Source organism: Morus notabilis, unplaced genomic scaffold (assembly GCF_000414095.1).
Source record: "Morus notabilis unplaced genomic scaffold, ASM41409v2 Scaffold1047, whole genome shotgun sequence".
NCBI classification, from domain to species: domain Eukaryota; kingdom Viridiplantae; phylum Streptophyta; class Magnoliopsida; order Rosales; family Moraceae; genus Morus; species Morus notabilis.
This window is the reverse complement of record NW_010365944.1, coordinates 72,131-85,682: the sequence shown is the minus strand read 5'-3', so window position 1 is coordinate 85,682 and position 13,552 is coordinate 72,131.

Sequence of the window (13,552 nt, the reverse complement as noted above, 5' to 3'; positions counted from 1 at the left end):
TCCATACGATCGTATTTCCAAGTGGTTAGACCACCGGTTGCGCGATCAAAAGATAATTGTGTTTGGCGGAGTTCGGATCCGCTGGATTGGCTAAGCTTTTGAAGACACTTTTCGGAGTGTCTTCTCAAGTGTGTGGTGCTATAAATAGTGTCACCTTATAATTTAGATAAACAATATTTACACTGAGCTATATGTTTAGTGTTACCTTCATTATCGATCTCATCAATTATGTCGAAGTGATCCCAAACTGTCGAGGTGCGCTTGCATTTACTCCTAGAGGTTACAACACTTGCAGATGCAGTCGCACTGCACTCACCGCTTCTCCACGCCCACCACCATTGTGACCACGACCTCCAGTACATCCACCAGGGCTCGGATTAGTAGATTCCTGCGTAACAAATTCATTAGTGGGAAATTACCCTTCTTCCATGTTGTGTTGGGCATCAACGGGAATACCACTATAACCAAAAGGATCCATTATAAAAAAATAAGAGCGATTTGAGAGAGAGAGCTTTAGGATAATGTGATAGTTTTTAGAAAAATTTTGAAAGAGATTTGAGAGATCGAGAGAGATTGAAAGAAGTTGAGAGAGATTGAGAGAAATTGAGAGGGATTGAGAGAGTTTGAGTGAGAAAAATGTGTGGAGGAGGGGGGTATTTATAGCGAAATTTTTGGGTTAAAAAAATTTATTTTTTTTCAAAAAAATCAATGTGCAACGGCTAGTTAGGTTCGGCATGTAGGGTTCGGGCGGCAACGGGCAAAAAAGTAGTCGTTGGGCGGGTTTTCGGGCTTTCGGGCAAAATTTAGGTTTTTGGGCTTATTTTCAGGTCGGGCACAACGGTCGGATTTTTGAACGTTTTTTCGGGCAGTTCGAGCTTCGAGCGGGTCGGGCAGTCGGGCATGGCTAGAAAAATTCAAAAAAACTCCGGTGGACGGCGGTCAACGGCACCTACAAGGCGGCGGGCTCCGGCGTGGTCTCAAAATTTGGGCTGCCCGAGCACGAGCCCGAATTTCCACCTTGGACGGGCTGGCATATGGGCCTGCCCGCCCGAGCCTGAAAAAATTTAGGCTTCGGGCAGCCCGCCGGCCTGAAGTTCCACCACTAGTCCTATCTAAAGGGGTTGATATAGTTTTACTAAATCTAGCTTTTCCAATCCGTTTTGACACGCTGGAGCATATATGAAAAGTCTGGTTTTCTTATATTGCAAAGGGCTTTCTCTTCATTCTCTTTCTTTCTCTCTCTTAAGACGGCTAGGATTTCGAGTCTAGGATCTCTTCTTAGCGCCAGAATCTGGCACCGCCACTGGTTGGTGACCAAACTCTTGGCCTTCGAGATGGTGGTTGAAATCGTGCAGATGTGGTCGGTGGTTGATGGGGGCGGTCTATTAGCGATAAAGGCATCGACCTGATGAGTTAGAGTGTGGTATCATCTTTGCTTTGGGGTCTTGGCCCCCTCATCAATGTGGTTCAGATGAATAGCGGCTAATGTCTTGGGGTGACTGGTACCGGAGATGGAGGTTTGACGACTTTCGTTGGTGCGAGGAAAAGGAGGTTGCTGGAGGATATATGGCCCCTGTTCGGGTTGTTTTTGCATTCAACTTCATCGGTGGTGGTTGCGCTTCTGCTGCCATAGCTATGCTCAGATCCTATTTCATTGGCTTCTGTATAATGGTTGTTTGCTTGCCCCTAGCATATATTCTTGTATGGCTGAGGCTATTTGTAGGTTTCATAGTGTTTTATTAATTTTAATATGGGCATGTTTGGTGTACCGTAGTGTATTGTATTGTATTTTATTGTATCATATAGTACTATATTGCATTGTATAATTTTTATACAATACGGTATTTGGTTAGTGGTATTATTAAAAATTATACTATTTGTTGACAGTGAAATTTTGACAACAAACCAAATTACCGCTTAGTAGTCAGTTAGATTACCTACCAAACCACGTGTTAATAACTACTTTGTATCCGGTTAATCTCTATTAGAAAAGTGCAACTGGTCATGTATGGATTTTATGGATGCCCAGAATATGAATGAAAATGTAAGAAAATGAAATGAGCAACAGAAATTATAGTGGTTCACTCTCAATTCAAGAGCTATGTCCACTTGGAGGAATTTCTCTCTTTCTTCTTTCTTTTTTTTTTTAATTACAATGGGCTCAATTCTCTCAAATGGCCCCTCTCCTTCTTTCTGGAGCCTTGCCCCTTTTATATCTCATAGATTACATTTTGGGGGAAAGCGAGACAAAAGGTTACCTAGCGGTTACTTTTGAATAGCCTATTATCCTACTCAACTAGACAGTAGCTACTCAGTACATTTTCTGATTGTTCATCTACCTACTATGTCCACTATGTGGCTCTGTGACTTCCCCGTGACTTCCCATTGGTCTGTTTTGGGCGGCTAACATGGTAGTAATCATTTTTCTTGCCACTGACTTTGTTTATGCCGCAAGTAACGAAGGGGTTTCCCTCCTGTCACCTCAGGAGATATTCTTGGCATCTGGGTCAGATGACTGAACACGCTACCCTTTCCGTTTTCACTAGGCCCGAATGGCAAGTTAATATAGATCTTTCATCCTCGTCAATCCTTGCATACCATCGGCGGTCTATGGAGTCTCAGAACCATCTCTCTCTTGACTGTAGGATCGGTCGACCGCCATCGTGGATGTTGCTCATTGCAATCTTACTGTTATTCAGCATTTCTTCAAGGATTATTTTCAAAGGCCTTGGAGTGGTCGACCCTTCTCTCGCTACCACAAGCACTTATCTTTGAAACAGCTGAGCCTTAATCAGGTGGAAAGCTAATCTCGTGACCGTCCGCACCCATCTTCTATTTGACATGGCATGGCAGTGGCCACGTGGAGCCTATTTATTGTCTGACGTGGCATGGTAGATTTTCCCTTACAATAGCTACCCTACAGGTTGAGGATCTCCTTTAGACTGCCTCAATCTTTAATTACGATGGGACCTTCCTTGGCATCATTGCTTGCTTTGGGTGAAGGAACCTAACTCTGAACCTCATTTGCAATGATGGCTCTAACGCCTAAGGGGTTCTTTTGGCAGTGCAAATGTCTCCTCGATCCAACCTCATTTGCAATGATGGCTCTAACGCCTAAGGGGTTCTTTTGGCAGTACAAATGTCTCTTCGATCCAGGCGCATGTTGGTTTCTGAATCAAATTCGGATGCGAAACCGTGATAGCAGCGGATCATCTAGAACAAAAATTTTCATAAGACTTTTGAGATACTCTATAGATTATATTAATTTATGCACGAATAAATTAATCACATTAATTTATTTAATAAGGAGTCAAATGAGAATTATACCTAGCAGCCAATTAAGATGATAACTTGAGTTCTTTGACCTCAAACATTCCTTGCTCCAAAACTAGTTTAGAAAACTAATGCCTTCCTTATCAATTCCTAGAATGCATGAAGACGTGTGTGTGGGCACACCTGAGACAAAATAGGATTAGCAATAAAACACTCAAATTTTCTACGAACACCAACGCATGCACGACGTGAAATTTTTAGAAAAATTTTTTTCCTTCCCACCCTTTAGAAAATTCGGCCACTATGGAAATTAATTGCAAAACTTGTGTCTCACAATTTTCTATCATTCTCTTATTTATAGAGTAGAAGTCAAACTCCTAGAAAGAATTCAATCTTTCTCTCCAAGATAAAGTTTGTTAATAATCTCCAATTTTGAATTTGGAATAAAAATACCCACTCCCTTATCCTTGGTATGGCCGGCCATGAACAGAAGATCTCATCACTGTGTGGCACCAATTTCAGATAGGGAAGGAAGAGAAAATTATCCTTTATCCCGCAGCCTAATTTTAACTCAAATTCAAATTCCAATTTAAGTCAAACTTAAATTTATTTGAATTCTAAATTGAACAACTTATCAAGTAAGTTGAAATGGATAAATCTAGATGTGTTCACACTATGTGTTCTGTTCACACTATGTGTTCACACAAGGCCTTGTGTTCACACTATGTGAACACCTTCACATAAGTGATCTAAAATTCAAATTCAAAATTAAGTAATCACATTATTTAATTTATAATTAATTCTCAATTAATTATTCTTGAGTGTTTTATTTTTAGAATTCCATAATTTTAAAATTCTCATTCTGCCCTTTATGTCTTGTAGAATTATTAGGACGACGCGGGGATTAATGGACATATAATTCCGATCTCTAATAAAATTAGTAATTTATTAAACACTTTAATTAATTCTATTAATTCTAATAGTTACTCTACTATAAACTTGGAATTGCACTCTTGAAATTATAGACACAAATTACTTATAAACTGTGAAGTGTCCATTTGATATAGTCACTGCATATAGATTAATTCTCCATAAATAATTCATAATTAGAGCTAGGTAGAATCCGTTAACCTCTCTAATTATATCGTCATCCTTGAGTACTATTGATTCCCTAATGGACAGTGATTCATAAAACACATTCATGAACTAGAGCGCTCTTCCTAATCCAACTACCGAATCAACACTCAAGATAAATATTTATCTGCTTCTTTCTCAAGAAGGAATGGATTCCATCTCGTATAATAACATTCCCAGCTACCTACTTCATCATGTCTCCAAAATATAAGGAATATGATTCAGGATCTCGGAATCCGTACTGAGTAAATCAAAATACACAATCCATAAATATGAGTCTCCTAAGAACTCAGGATTAAGATCATTCTATATATGACCATCGATTGAGTCAATTAGAATTTCTATATTTAGCAGAAATTATCAAAAATTCATATTGTGTCTGTGTCCCTATTCCACATAATCTTATTATGCGTAATACACTCATTCAATATATCACCATATTAACCGTGCGGATAACACCATTCCATTCTAAATGGGAATGACATGTATTAGTAATTTTTTAATTAAAGATTCTGAACTTTAATTTAATTCATTATGAACATCATTTTTTGATTATTATCCTTAAACATTATCCTCTTGCATATAACACTTATATACAATGTTTAAGGTCACATAAGTAATCATGGAATTTTTATTTGATATTCATAAAATATTCACAAATATATACACATAAAATGATGAATAAACTCTTTTATTAAATAAATAATAAATATCCTATTACATCTCATGCTCTTAGGACACCATTCCCAACATGTTTTTCCTCAAAAAATTCCCAAGTTCCTCTTTAAACACCAGGGGCAATGTCGAGCCCATTTTCAGAACCCGTATGGTTTCTCCTTCGTCCACTCAAACATCCTCTAACTGCTCGACTGGCTAGGACCCAGTGATCTCCTTTTCAACCCTTAGGTCAATATCCTCATCATTCGGCCCCTGGCATACCATTCTCCTTTCCAGTCTCCTTAGGTCATCGTACGCGCGTATCACGTCTAAGTACGCAACCCTCAATTCGTACTGGTTGCTCTTCATTTCCCCCATGCCATTAGGGGTAGGGAACTTGACTTTTTGATGGTAGATAGAAGTAATGGCCCTTAATGCTTGAAGCGTCGGCCTCCCAATCGCGACATTGTACTGTGGTGCCTCCTTGATTACTACAAAATTCACCATCACGGTAGCCTGCCTGGGTTTTTCTCCCACTGTAACGGGCAACCTAATCATCCTTTGTGAGATGACCGAGTCTCCGATAAATCCGTATAGTTGTCGGGTGGTTTTCTCCATTTATTCCTTCGAGATTTCTATCTTTTCCAAGCAATCGGAGTATAAACTATCACCGAGTTGCCATTATCCACTAGAATCTGCAGACGGTGTGATTCTCAATCATGGCCTCTACCACCATAGCATTATTATGGGGGAAGTGAACCCCGCTCGCATCTTCTTTAGAAAAGATAACCTTTGACCCACTGACTCTTGGTGTCTTCGATGGTCTGCTTGACAAAAGACTCCAAAATCTCTCCTGGTACACCTGCCTTGCTTCATTGGCATAGTTCTTCTGAGATCTCCTAGAATCCCCTCCTATGTATGGACCCCCATGAATTGTCCAGATTATCCTGACAGGCTCGCGGTCATTGTCACGCCGACCATCATCCCGTCGACGGTTATCTTCCCTCTACCCCTAGTTTCTTCATTCGGTACGAAACTCTTGGAGTCTACCTTCCCAGATTAATCGTTCAATCTCATTCTTTAGATCTATGCAATCATTTGTGTTGTGTTTGACCTCACCGTGAAACTAGCGGTAGTTATTCTAATTCTGCCTACTTGGGTCTGACTTCATAGGAGGTGGTCGGCAGAGCATATTGCCTCTATTTATCTGATTAAACACTTCTTCAACCCCAACTGTAATTCGTGATAAGAGTCATACCTTTGGAAGGGGTGAGGCTTCGGTTTCCTTTTTGCCTCGACTTTTTTGCCTCTGCTTGGTTTGAGGGTGAGGCTTCTTGTTTGTTTCCCTTATGCCGCCTCATCCCTTCTAGTTGTCCTATTTCCCTGAGGTTAACCCCTGCTCAGCTCCTTTGTTCTCATTTGATATGTGCTCGGGATCATTTGCCTCAGCCTCTTCCTTTTCCCTTATGCCGCCTCATCCCTTCTAGTTGTCCTATTTCCCTGAGGTTGACCCCTGCTCAGCTCCTTTGTTCTCATTTGATATGTGCTCGGGATCATTTGCCTCAGCCTCTTCCGCGTTTATGAACCCCGGTGTTCTTGCTAAGAACTCTCTATAAGTTGTCAACGATTTGCAATTAAGGTCACGCTTAAACGCCATGTTCTTCTTCATGCTGGATCACACCTTCATCAGCACTTCCATGTCTGTCATATCTGTCGTGGCGGCGACCGCCTCTCCAAACCTAGACAACCTTTCCTTTAGTTGTTCATTTGTTCTTTGGTAGACCATAGTTAAGTTCTGCTTCGGGAGAATATACTTTTTCACCCTGATGAACTGCAGGGAGAAAGCCTCCTTCAATTCATCCCAGCTGGAGATTGTATTTGGTTTCAGCATCCTAAACCATCAGCGGGTTGAATCAATTAAATGGTTGTGAAACGCTCGACACGTTATCTCCTCAGAGTAGTAGTGGAGTAGCATATGTCCTGAGTACAATTCTAAATGACTTCCCCAGGACTTCCCATTGGTCTGTTTTGGGCGGCTAACAGGCTACTAATCATTTTTCTTACCACTGACTTTGTTTATGCCCGCAAATAACCTAGGGGTTTTCCTCCTGGCACCTCAGGGGATATTCTTGACATCTGGATCAGATGACTGAACACTCTACCTTCTCCGCTTTCGCAGGGCCTGAATGGCAAGTTAAGATAGAGCCTTCGTCCTTGTCAATCCTTACATACCTTCGGCAGTTTATGGAGTCTCAGAACCATGTCCGTCTTGACAGTAGGATTAGTCGACCGCCATAGTGGATGTTGCTCATTGCAATCTTGTTGTTATTCAGCGTTTCTTCAAAGATTATTTTCAAAGGCCTTGGAGTGCTCGACCCTTCTCTCGTTACCACAAGCACTCATCTTTGAAATAGCTGAGCTTTAATCAGGTGGAAAGCTGACCCCTCGACCGTTAGCGCCCGTCTGCTGTCTAATGTGGCATGGTAGTGGCCACATAGAGCCTATTTATTGTCTGATGTGACAAGGTAGATTTTTCTTTACAACACTATTTTTACCATTGTAATCTATTTACGTATTAGTTTGTAATAGAATAAAATTTAGGCCTAATCATAACCTAATTCGACTTTAATCTCGATCTGAACCCAACATTTGGAGGAAGCAAGGGAGAAAGTAGAGTTACTACGTAGGGGTCTTTTTACAAATAAATTTGAAAAATGAGGTCAAATTGTAATTTTTAAAAAATTAAGGGATAAAAATATTATTTGAAAAAAAGTTAAGGGGTCAAATTATAATTTTTATAAAATTGAGGGGTCAAAACATAATTTTTATAAAGTTTAGGAGTCAAAATATAGTTTTTGAAAAGTTTAGGGGTCAAAATATAATTTTTTAAAAAATAAACCCAATATCACTATGGTCCCTCGACCTCATTTGTCCCGGGTCAAAATATAATTTTTTAAAAAATAAACCCAATATCACTATGGTCCCGAGACTCGACCTCATTTGTCCTAAAACCCAATGCCGAGCCTTGATATTTGTGAAATATTTAATGTGTTTTTAATATGGTATTTTAAGTTAAATTACATAATATGATCTAGTACATAGGTTTTTTTCCATATTAGATATCACACTTCAATTTGTATTAATTTTGAATCTCGTATTATATTATACAATGTATAAATGTCACCAAACATTGCATTATTATTGAGCAATACAATACAGAGTACTTATATAGTGTACCAAACATGCCTTAAAGGCCTTGTTTTTGCCAAGTTTATGTATTGTAATTATGGATGTGGTTTTCCTACATTTCGATTTTGTTTATGTGTTCTACCCGTCTGAGTTGGTTATAGACGGTGTGCGTATTTGTTCACACTTAGATTTATTTTTAGGCCACTTTGCTTGTGTCCCCAGTATTAGAGGTTTAGTCTCAGCCGACTGATTTTATTAGTTGATTGTAGTAGCTCTTGTTAAGGGCTTTGGTCGTGTTCGATTTTGTTTCTGCAGAGTAGGTTTTTTTTCATTAGGCCTCAACACTTATATTCGCCTTTATGCTTCATCTATCTTTACTGGCGGATCCAGTCAATATCTGGAGTTGTCCCTTATAGATTATGGTCATTTGTGACTATTTGTGTTAATTTATCAATGAAGTTTTCCGTTAAAAAAAAATTTTGGTTTTGTGAACCGGTTAGATACTTTAGAACATGGCGAGATTTCACAAGTTTAGAAATGGTGGGGTGTTAGGATATGACTCATAATTCCGTATGCTTAAAACTTATAAAGAGCCCCATCTTTTGAGCTAGCATGCTTAGCACCTTCTTTTTCGGCCCAAATTGGGTTTTTGGCGACATTAAATAATAACATTCAGTGTTTGCCCTTTTTTTTTTTTTTGTGTGCATGTGATTACCTTGTTTATTGTTTACCAAAATTTATTTACCGAACCAAGTAGTATGGAATCTATTATCATTTGTTATCTGTTTAGACAGATTTGGTTAGTTCATCTGTTAGGACCTAAGAACAAGGAATAATAGTTAACTAATAAACAGGTCATGACTGTAACTTCAAGTGAATTGGTCTTATTTCATGGGTAATTCATACCCATGCTTTTGAACTTTTCATCATTTGTAAGCTGGATCCCAAACTTTATTTTTGATACTTAAGACCAATAATTAAATTTGGGATTATTTTCGTTGGTGCTTGTTGAGCTTTACGGTCATTCTTAGTTTACAATCTGAACTTTAAAAACTTTCACTTTACTCGTTGAACATTAAATTATTCCCACGTAACTCATTCTGTATACTTTCTGTTTAAATCAATTAGAAAAAAGAAAGTAATGTAGTCACATAATCTTTCTATTTGAATTTCTTATTAAAAGCAAAAAGATAAAAACTATATGGTTACACTTAAACCCCCACTTTTTCATCTGATTTTAATAGAAATTCTTATAAAAAGGCTTAAATGAGACAAATTTAAAGTTCGGTAGGTAAAGCGAGAATTTTTAAAGTTTATGGGATAAAATAGGAATGACCTTAAAGTTCAGAGGACACTAGTGAGATTAATCCTTAAATTTAAAAATTATTTGATCCAACCAATAACAGGAATCAATTAATAAACGACAATTAAGGTACTAATACAAAATTGTAAAGTTTAGAGTCTAATTTATCATATAACAAAATGTTCTAGTGCATTTGTGGCAAATTGCAAGGCATTATTCTCCAATATTAGTTAACGTTTATTAGATATTGAACCATACTTGCCACTGATTCTGAATTATACGGTCTCAGTCGCCAAATTTTGAAGTTTAAAGTACAAATTGTCAAAGTCTAAAAGATCAGGGTGCATGCAACAATACAGCAAAAATCCATTTTTTTTAACCTTGAATATATGTAAATAAGTACTATTTGGTCCACCACCTCTTGAATTTTTCAGGATTGATAAGAACTTTTAGTTTTGACAAAATGTCCTTAAGTTTAACAAAGGGTTGCAAAGTTCCCACAAATCAATAACAAATGTTAAGTTTAGACGACGAAAATGCACTCTTGCACGTTACGTGAGCTCACTTGAAGAAAGTGTCACCAATATTTTTTATGATGTTTGGAGAATAATTCATCATGTGCGCGAGGGATTTGCTTCAAAATTTTAACAACATTCACTGATTTGGGGACACTTTGTAATATTTTATTGATTTAAGTAATTTTCCACAATTAAAGGCCAATTTAGTTAGAATTCAAGAATAAAAAGGTCAAAATACTTTATAAAAAGTAGTGTAACTTTAACCAACTTGTCCTACAAAGGTTACATAATTTGCTATGCTCGAATTTAGATAGAAATTTGTTTTTTCAATTTGTTTTTTCCTTTTTTTTACTTTGAATCTTGAGATTATTTAAAAAGTCTACTTTTTATTTTCATTTGGTAAATGAATACGACCAGAACTCATTTAATAGTAAAACGAAACAAGGACCAATGTGTATCTTTGTTCCTTTTTCAAATTGTATTTACTCTTTTAATTTATTCTCTTCTTTCCATCTTGAGGATATTTCAATTATTTTTGTAATCACATAGGCTGTTGAGAGAGAAATGGTATGTATTTACCTATTCAATGCAATCTGATGGTGTGCACTTGTAACAGTAAAAAATTGGTAACATATTTTCTAAAGTAATTCGTAAAATGTAGTGTAACAAAGGTAAAAAAAAAAAAAAAAAAAAAAAAAAAAAAAAAAAAAAAACCCTAATTAGAAACAAGGAATCAATATTGTCTTTTGGTGACGGTGAAAAGTTAAATGCTGCTCTATTAGCCTCAATGGTTTATTGAGGACCAAAAAATAAAACATAAAACATAAAAAACCCACTACGTTTTTCTTTTTTTGAGAAGAAAAAAACCCACGACGTTTATAGACTTATGAATACCCCAATTTGATCAATTAAGAAAGAAAAGTAACATTGACCAGTGACTTCTTGTTGGGCATCTTGTTTCTGATCGTAGTATTTGAGTTTTTGTACAAAAGATGTAATAAACCAAGAATACTAATTTCACTATCCATGTGGAGTGATCACATTAGAAATTGAAAGGTATGCGAGGCTGGCCTAAGGATATGTGAAGTATATATGCCATATTCCAATTAACCCCAAGCCTGTTCATAAAAGACAAGCATTAAAGGCTGGTCATTGGAACGGCAATTGTAGTTAATGATTGGTACAATCAATGGAGTCTAATTAGAATATAATACCTTTTCTAAGTAATCGTTTTGGAGTTGTCAAATAAAGAAAAAACTTTATACGTACGTGTAGAGGGGATCGGATTTCTATATACTAGTAACTTTTCGGTACTTTTGTGTTGCCAAGACTGAGAATCTTGCAGCCTAAAAAGGCCCAATTTCCCTTGAGATTTATTTATTTATTTTGGGTAAGCAACTTCCCTTGAGTTAATACAAACTTGTGTTTGCTTGTCTGGGAACCCGACCTATTTCTGCAGTACGAGTTGAGGTCCGACGATTAATGCAGTAAATTATATGGAGTATTGTGGACTGCTAAGAAGTTTGGATCTAAAAATATTGGTTGATTAAGGAAAGAGTTATTAACTTATTACTTGTAGTTAGGGTACTATCTTGCGTTTTCTCTGTTTTTCTTGCTACAAAAAATCTATAAAAAAATAAAAAATAAAAAATCAAGTTAATCATTGCTTCAGCACCGTATTCTTCCCCCGATTTCGTATGTAATTTCTACTCAATAGACTAAAGGCTAGTTTGAAATTCTTGTGCCGCTGAAAAATTTTATTATTGCTATGTTGTTAGTCAGTAGTTGTTGTAATTAGAATTATATAGGTCTTTGAGCTTTAAAAAAAAAAAAAAAAAAACCTACAAATTCTTATAGAAGAAACTTAAGCGTTTGATGAACTAGACATAAAATGTGAATACTTGTAATGATTAAAATAAACATACTAAAACACACACTCATAGTTAGTTTTATTTTTATTTTTAAGGCCAATATACATAATATTTTTACACCAAAGTACAAAAAAAATATAATTTTAATTTATTAATTAAATATTTCTTAAAGAATAAGCAACTAATTTTTTTATTCATTATAGTTATTTTTAAAAATTTTGAGCATTACCACATTATTTGAGTAAAATTGAGCATAGTATATTTATTAAAGATTTTAAATTTTTAAGCAAGAATTTAAAAATATTTTTTTAATTAGGTATGAAAAAATAAAAATGGGCAAATAGAGAATTAAGTTTTATAATTAAGGTCATTTAAGTAAATTTGGACAAAGATAGGATAAGCAGTTGTGTAAGAACAACCCCTAATCTGCTTCTCAATTTTTATTGATGGACAACAATTTTTAGAAGTTTTGCACAAAAACAGGATTACTCTATATATGACTATTTTAATCAAGTAATCTCTACATTGAGTTACTTGAATTAAAACTGAAGCTATGTGCAAAATTCTTTCACCAAATAAATGAGGAAAGACTGCTTTCTGCCTTTAACTAGTGTTATGACTGGAAAATTTGTAGAAGAAATTATTGTATAAGATAAAATTTTCTGAAATTCTTTGTATTATAAATATGAATATTAAGTTTAAGAAATGAAAAAGAATTAAAAGAACATCAATTCTAGGGTTTTAGAAACAATCATAACGAAGAACAGACAAAAAAGGGGTTCGGAAGGCCGAACCGAGAAAATTAGGATTTTTAACCGATTTGGGTTGACAAAGTCAAAATTTGTTGACCAATAGGTCACTCTTGAAAAGTTAGTCAAGGTTGAATAAAGTTGGCCGAGTTGACCAACTATCCAAAAAAATGCAGATTAAACTTGTACATGATGAGAATTAAACTGAACCGAAATAAGATAATTATTAAAAGTGAATGGTTGAGATTTAAGGTGATTAAATAGATGGAGGACTGAGATTAGGACACATGAAAGGGAAGATGGCTGGCCAACCTTAGGAGAGATGCAAAGAAGACATTTTGATTTTTTTCTGCAAAAAAGACCCTAGAAAATGTCAAAATTTCACTTAGGTCCCTCATCACTTATGACTGGTTTTATATGGGGGGAAAACACAAACTAAATGTTCATTTTCCATGCAAGAATACCAGAGAGCACTCAGCTAAAGAGAAAGAGAAAAAAAAATTCTCAAAGTGAGAAAAACAAGTTCTAATTGAAATCGGCAAAAACCAACGTTGATTGGTGTCACCGCAGCTTTCTCTTCATTCTTCTAAGGCAAAATTTCAATTTTTCTTCTCATTTTCTATTGTAGCTGCATGTCCATGAACAGTAGAAACCATAGAAAAAATTTCATTAGGGATGATGATTTGCTTATGGTTTGTAAAGGGATCGAAAAACCTAATGACTAAAGGATAAATTTGTGGTTATTAGGTTATGTGTTTAGTATTTTTGTTTATGGAAAATTCTTTTGAAAATGATGAAGAAACCCTAGTCTTTATTATGTTTATGATGATAAAAGGAATGAGAAATATTGTGATATGT